This window comes from Notothenia rossii (genome assembly GCF_949606895.1).
Source record: "Notothenia rossii genome assembly, chromosome: 4".
Taxonomy (NCBI): domain Eukaryota; kingdom Metazoa; phylum Chordata; class Actinopteri; order Perciformes; family Nototheniidae; genus Notothenia; species Notothenia rossii.
Window position 1 is genome coordinate 43,614,653 of NC_136902.1, and position 7,281 is coordinate 43,621,933.

General features: G+C 39.6%; 1 long non-coding RNA gene across 2 annotated transcripts in view; it reads right to left on the reverse strand.

The window, feature by feature from the left end:
- The window catches only part of LOC307036454, a 98,063-nt gene extending 91,289 nt beyond the window's left edge, over positions 1-6,774 (reverse strand). The window contains exons 1-3 of one of the 2 annotated variants that reach the window (XR_013807357.1): positions 6,340-6,774; positions 5,536-5,604; positions 5,273-5,338 (exon numbers count right to left, since the gene is read on the reverse strand). This is a non-coding gene — a long non-coding RNA (uncharacterized lncRNA). The remainder of the gene's footprint in view (positions 1-5,272; positions 5,339-5,535; positions 5,605-6,339) is intronic. The other variant, XR_013807358.1, reaches the window with a different exon arrangement.
- Between the last annotated feature and the right edge of the window lie 507 nt (positions 6,775-7,281).

Genomic DNA, 7,281 nt, shown 5'->3' on the forward strand with positions numbered 1-7,281 from the left:
CAATCTATTTGACACAGCTGAAGCTCTGGCCTTCCTTAAAAAATAACAATTTTAATAAAAATGCACCTTTTTTTGAGAACAAACATTGGTAAATAATGCACCATAATACATTCTGACGAAAAATAAAAATGATTATGAATACAAATAAAATAAAAGAAGTCTCCCGTGAGTTACTACAAGCTATAAAGTTTTTAAAACGTTTTATAGAATAAAAAGCTCACTGCAGGACGTTTAGAAATGCGTGTGTGCACCACGACAAAGGAGCCTCATTCACTTTACATTGGGGTTGTTTGCGTGGTGCCGACACGCAAATATATAAGATTCCGTGACTCCACCACGCAATGCGGTGTTAAGGAGTCGTGGAGGAGTCACGCATTCTGTTGAGATCAGGTTGTATTTGAAATGTTACTTTGCTGGTTTTCTAACATTAAAGTGAATAACAGGCAAATGGTGATATCTGCACTCTGGCTGACTGAGTATGAAGTGAAAAATAGTGATGTAACATTAATATTATAGCTAGTAAACATGGATTAACCACACTATGTATGCCTTTATCAGGGTTTCCGTTAGCCGGTAATTACCGGTTTTTAGCTGGTAACATTTTATAAAAACCGGTAAATTCTAGACCTGCCGGTCAAAATGTCCGATGCTCCGATCGATTGGACACTGATCATTATCGGCCGATATTCACTCTTAATAGTTTGATCTGTGCTCTCTATAAAGGCCAATCAGGAGATCTGGATCTGATCGATATGGACATAAACGCGAATGAAGTGTAACCGGACGTGAGAGAGATCAGATCAGCTGCAGAGTTCTGCAAAGTTTGCACTTTGTTCTGTGTGTTCTGCAGAGGAGAAGGTGTGTGTGTGTGTGTGTGTGTGTGTGTGCGCGCGCGCGCGCAACACGTTCTCACTCCCAACCCGTCACATGTTGACGGACGGTCAGGGCCCCTCCCCGTCACCCTATGACGGACAAGGTACCCCTTGACCGTCAGGCTTCTACGGGCAGAGTGTCCCATAGACCTTCATTGCGTACAGCGGACCCCTTGAACGTCATGCTTCTACGGGCAAGGTGTCCCATAGACTTTCATAGACCTTCATAGACCACGTGATCAACAACAATGGCCGACCTTCGTGTTATTCTCGGTGGAAAATGCCTATTTTAAGGTTCATTTGGCCATTAAAATGCGTTTTGATGTCATTTTATGCGATTAATATGAGTTGTTATTTCTGATTATTTGTGCAGTAGATGTACATGATGTTTAGTTTGCTAGTTATGACGAAGATTACTTCATGAATGTGTACACATTCATGGTTGCTAAGGTGGTTGCTATGGACGCTGCAACAGCTCCCCGTTCTCAGTTTAAGCGTATGGTATGGCAAAAATAATAGGTTTATAGTAGGGTGACCAAACGTCCTCTTTTGCCCGGACATGTCCTCTTTTCACGCCCTGTCCGGGTCGTCCGGGGGGGGTTTATAAATTCATGAAAATGTCCGGGTTTCGCGGATCGTTTGCATGTACTTAAATTGACTGGCGAATTGCACAGAATACTACGGTACTCTGTTGCGTGTGTGACGTAATCCCTGAGTCTGAAGCTTTGTGGGCGGCTCTACAACTACGCTGACACACAAACAGAGGAAGGGGACAGAGCGGATCGCCGCTCACATTCACAATGCCAAAGCGCAAATGTACTTTTACAGATGAATTGCAGAAGAAATTCCAAATGTACCGGCCCAGTCGGAACAAATGGGAGGCGGAGTGCACCGTGTGCAAAGCTTGCACATACGTGTGTGTGTCCAATAAAGGTGCAGGCGATCTTAAAGCGCACATGGAAAAAATAGGAGAATAGGAAAAGCTGTGCAAGGTGAGAGTTTGTCGGCAAAGTTGACAGACTTCTTTGTTAGACCAGGCAAAACAGAGGATGCTGTAAATGCAGCGGAGGGTGCGTTTGCATTTCACACTGTGAAACATCACAACAGCTACAGATCTATGGATTGCACAAGTGCCTTGCTAAAAAAAGCATTTCCAGACTCTGACACTGCTAAAACATTCAGTAGTGCGCGCACTAAAACCGAAGCCATTGTCAATGGTGTTATAGCGCCCCACTCGATTGATGTCGCACATGAAGCACTCAAAGAAATCCAGTACTGTGGTGTTTCTACAGACGGGAGTAACCACGGAGCAGTGAAAATATTCCCAATCATAATCCAGTACTTTGACTGGAAGAGGGGTGGCATGCAAACAAAATTAATCGAGTTTAAAGACACACCAAATGAGACAGCAGAAACCATTGCACAATATCTCATTGAAACATTGGCAAAAAACAATTTGTCTGAAAAATGCATTGCATTTACTGGCGACAATTGCAACACAAACTTTGGAGGAATCCGACGTGATGAAGGGGGAAAGAATGTGTTTGCAAATTTGAAGAGGTTGCTGCTGAAGACCACTGTGATCGGTGTGGGTTGCCCAGCACACATATTGAATAATTGTGTTCATCATGGGGCAGACAAAATAGATATTGACCTTGAGAATATCATGTTCAAAATCTACCAGTTCTTCCACATTTACACTGTGCGCACTGAGAGCCTGAAGGAGTACTGTGATTTTGTTGACATTGAATACAGAAGGATGCTTTCTCACAGCAAGACAAGGTGGCTGTCATTGTTCCCAGGCATTGAGAGGATGATACAGATGTTTCCAGCCTTAAAGACATTCTTTCTGTCTCAGCAAAAACCACCCACAGTGATCAAGAAGTTTTTTGTAAATGAATTCAGTGAGATCTACCTCTGGCACATGCACTCACTCATGTCTGCGTTCCACACCCACATTCAAGACATGGAAAAGGAGAAGAACTCCACTATGGAGGTAAAGAAAACAATGAACAGCATCCACACCATTCTTCTTGAACGCAAGAGCAACAACTGCATGTCCCTTAAAGTTAAGGGACTACTGGCACAAAAGCGTAGTGATGGACTTGGTAAGGAATATGACCAGTTCTGTGCTGATGTGCAAGGCCTGTACAGTACATGTCTGGAGTATCTGGAGAAGTGGATGACTCCCATGGAAGAGTTCTCCACATTCACGTGGATGGATCTGAGTGAGCCACCAGAGTGGAATGATGTGGAGGCCTGCATCAAGTTCCTAGTAGAGAAGGGGGTGGTAATTGATTATGTCAAGTGTTTTGACCAGGTCACCAATCTGAAGAGATTCACAGAAAGGTGCAACCGTGATGAGGAGTTCAGTGGCCTGCAGGGGCACCAGAAGTGGACCAAATATTTTGAGAAGGCCAAAAGCATTGCATGTTACTCAGAACTACTGAAGATTGCACAGTTTGTCTTTGCACTTTCCTCTCACAATGCAAATGTTGAGAGGGTTTTCTCACTGACGCAGAGCCAGTGGACCAAGGAGAGGAACCAGCTGTCTGTTGAGTTACTGAAGGGGATTCTATTTGTGCAATACAATTTGAAAGACATGTCTTGCAAAGACTTTCATGCTTATTTGTTGAGCAACCGAAACCTGCTGGGAAAGATCAGCTCCACAGCTAAATATCGATGGGCAGACAAGGAGGATGAAGAACAAAAGCAGGATGAAGAAGATTGAAGTATGCAGCTATGCAGAGAGAGAAAGCTATGTAGCTGTGGGAGAGAAACTTTAAACTTTTAATTTTAAATTGGGACCCTAGAAAACAGTTTGAAGCTAGAAATATGTGAAAAGTTGTCGTTTCACTGTGGTTGTTTACAATGACAGGGCCTGGAATTGTGTTTACAAACATTTAAAGTAGGCTTATATTTGGTTCATGGTGCCTCAAAATGTGTTTGGTTTGATTTAGGTAATCAAATGTTATGTTAGGTTATGTTCACTAATGGAAATTATGCAAATGTAAAATCCAAAACTGCATAGTGCACTTTTCAAATAATTACATTAGTATCTTTGGGAGGTTACTGTTTTATTGTTTACATTGACAAGATACAAAGAGATTATTTGTTAAAGCTGGATTTTCTATTTTCTACTATTTCATATATTTTGTTATTTATTTTTGTCCAGTAAGACTTGAAAAGAGAGCTATTATTTTGTTACAGATTGATGTTTAAGTTATTCTTGTGCATTTGAGATTTGTCAGAGATGATTTTTGGTACAATAAAGCATGTTGATTGTTGAGTAACCTTGGTTTGGTGTGTCTTTGGTTATAGAGAGATATTATTGTGTTATATACAGTAAAATAATATAAATAATAATTGTATATCCACACAGAGGAGGCATACTTTAAAACAATAAGGCATCTTTGAGTAAACGTTGTGTATCATTAAGTATCTCGAGGCTGGGGGCAGCATGTCCTCTTTTTTGGAAATCAAAATATGGTCACCCTAGGTTAAGGGTATAAATACAGCAGCAAGCTTTGGGACGGCCTCCCCTCTCTCCGGCAGAAACAGGAAATGCCGTAACTGTATGTACAACGGTTTCAAATCAGCATCTCTTTGACAAAAAGTTTAAATTAATAACTCAAATAAAACTCCAAACATCTTTCATTGTGTTACTTTTTTGTAAAATTATTTTAGTTTTAAACCTGATGTTTATAAGCTTCTTAGCTTTTGCGACAGTCTGTAAATATACACAACTTTATAATAAAATGCACACATTTACCTGTTTCTAGACTAAACACAGTATGATCCTAAGTTAAAACATATGAGGTTATCATGAGGTTGTTAACATCGCAGTTTATCAGTGGATGTTTGCTGGAACTACTTGCTAACAGCTTGTTTCCTGAGGGACACACACAGCGTGACTCCGATCAGATAGAGACCGGTCTCAAGGCAGCACCGCTGCAGACTCGCTGTTTGAGGGCTTGATAGCCCACTCCCCCTCCACACCGCTCCACACTCGTTTCTTTGGAACAGCCCTCAATATGGCGGACCCTCCGCGTGAACGCGCAAACGGAGGGGGAGTGTGTAGGGGGTGATTTGCGATTGGGCCTAAATCTCCCATCTTTTATTTTAGTCTTTATAATGTAAAGGAAATGTGCTTGTTCATTTTCAAAACAGTAGATTGTTTTCCTTGAAAAGAAAACGTGTTGTTCTGCTTTTGTTCAAAATATAAATGTATATATGTACAGATGCTTGTTATATTTTTTAAATGTTTTGGCATTACTATACTGGCCATGCCAATTGAGCTATTTGAAATATAATCGCAATACAATTATTTTGTTTAATGTAACTGATGTGCACAGTTGCTAAACAAAAGCAGAAGAAAACAAAAATGAGAAAGAATGTACCTGGTGTCTTAGGGCTTTTCGGCTCATCTGAGCGTTTCTGCAGTGATTTCAGAACATCAGATTCTTCTGCAAGGAAAGAACAAATCAGCAGGAACTATGATTCATTATCTGACAGTTCCACTGTCAACAAAACAGGTAAAGGCTTAACCATGATTCTTTTCAGGTATTTGGAGACAGTATGTCAGATGAATTTAGAAAGTACTTCGCAGATTAAACAATAATGTTAAAAATCCAGTCTTGAGGTGGTAAAAAAGTTATCTTACCAGAGACCTGGACATCACTTTCACTATGTTGTGCCACCTGTTGAGCTCCTTCTTTTGAAGGAATGGCCACTGTTGACAAAACAAATTATAATAACATTGTTAAGTTAATCACCTCATGCTGCCACAAACGTAGCTTTAGTTTTAATAGGAATCTCATTCTTTCACTTACTTTCTAAGTCTAAATCTATTCAATCGAGTGATTTTCCTCTGTAGACATCAGTTACAAGTTCAACTGCCATGAGGAGTTTGCTCATCTTGGCGAGCTGAAGGGTGTTCTCCGTTAGCCGGTAATATTCGTGATGAACACGAATGTCATGTCTGCAGTTTGCTTTGCTCCGGAACAGACAGACAGCTGACTGCATTCACCCCCCACCCCTCAAAAATAATAACTAATCTGATATACACGATTAAGGTGAATTACATATTTTGAAATCAAAATTCGCAGAAAAGCAACCATTTTGTAGGTGTTTTATACTTGCAAAATAGTTTTGAGAGTTGCATTTCTTATATTTACATTAAACATTTACACACATTATTTATCTGGTCAGAGAAATACTTTTAAGGCAAATCTCCATCCATATCAGTGTAACTTGAAACCTACACACGTCTGGTTTAACTTATTGAGAGATGGACAAACACTTTACCTTGAAATAAGCCCCGTGTTTCAGAGGTTAGCTTAGCAACTAGCATAGTCATTGAATGTAGTTAGCTAAACAGCGTAATTCAGTAAATATACCAGACGGCCACACTTAATTTACCAAACACTTTTCTTTAGACTAGCTTAAAACATGAAAATGGTCTTACCTTAAATATTTGTAAAACTGTGTAATTCTCTCTCCGGTTTTCTCTCGTCCTCCTGACCTCATGCGTGTTTCGGGAGACTGGTCCGATGATGCGTTCAATATCAATACGAGAGTACAAAACTGAGCGACAAATATCCATTGTAAAACTTGAAGTTATTCAAAAATGCCACACGAGGAGGAAGTCGCTCTTAATAAAAATCTTGACTGTATTTAGACATTTTAAAACTATGTTTAATCTTGAAATAATGACTCCAACACGAGGCACTCTAGCAGTCTTGCACATTCATGTTGAACTAGAAACAGTGAAAGTGTAATTCCCATTCCCCATGAATGCAACATTAATAATACTGTTTGCAAAGTGTGCAAAGCATGGTGCAAACTAAACTTGCAACTTGCAGCTGCAGCACCTCCCCCTCCCCCACTCTGTACAAGCTGTGAACTCTCTCTGCACTAGAGCAGAGCATATATTTGAGCAATGTAACTGTATATATATATACACAATATATAGATATATATATCTATATATAGATATATATATAAATACATTTATTTGAACAATGTAACTGTACACCCATATAACTGATAAAGTAGAAGAAAACAACTATTTGATTCTACTTTTCATTTTTAAATATGAATTATACAATATTAATATTAAATATATTAAAATGAAAACCCATTGCAATGTGATGCTATTCCTATAGCATCACGTTTAGGACAGTTAACAATCTTTCAAAGTGAACATTTTCAACATAGTGAATCAAAAATGGTTTTATCATTAGGCCTCTATTATTATGTATCACCGGTCTCCGGCTCTGTGCATATCCCTGAAGATAGATAATCCTATTCTCAGTGTGTTAACCATGGATAAATCCAAAATAAGAAAAGTGTCAGAGGAACATATGCCCCTTTCACACCAAAAACCAGTTCGGTTCTGGCTCCGTGC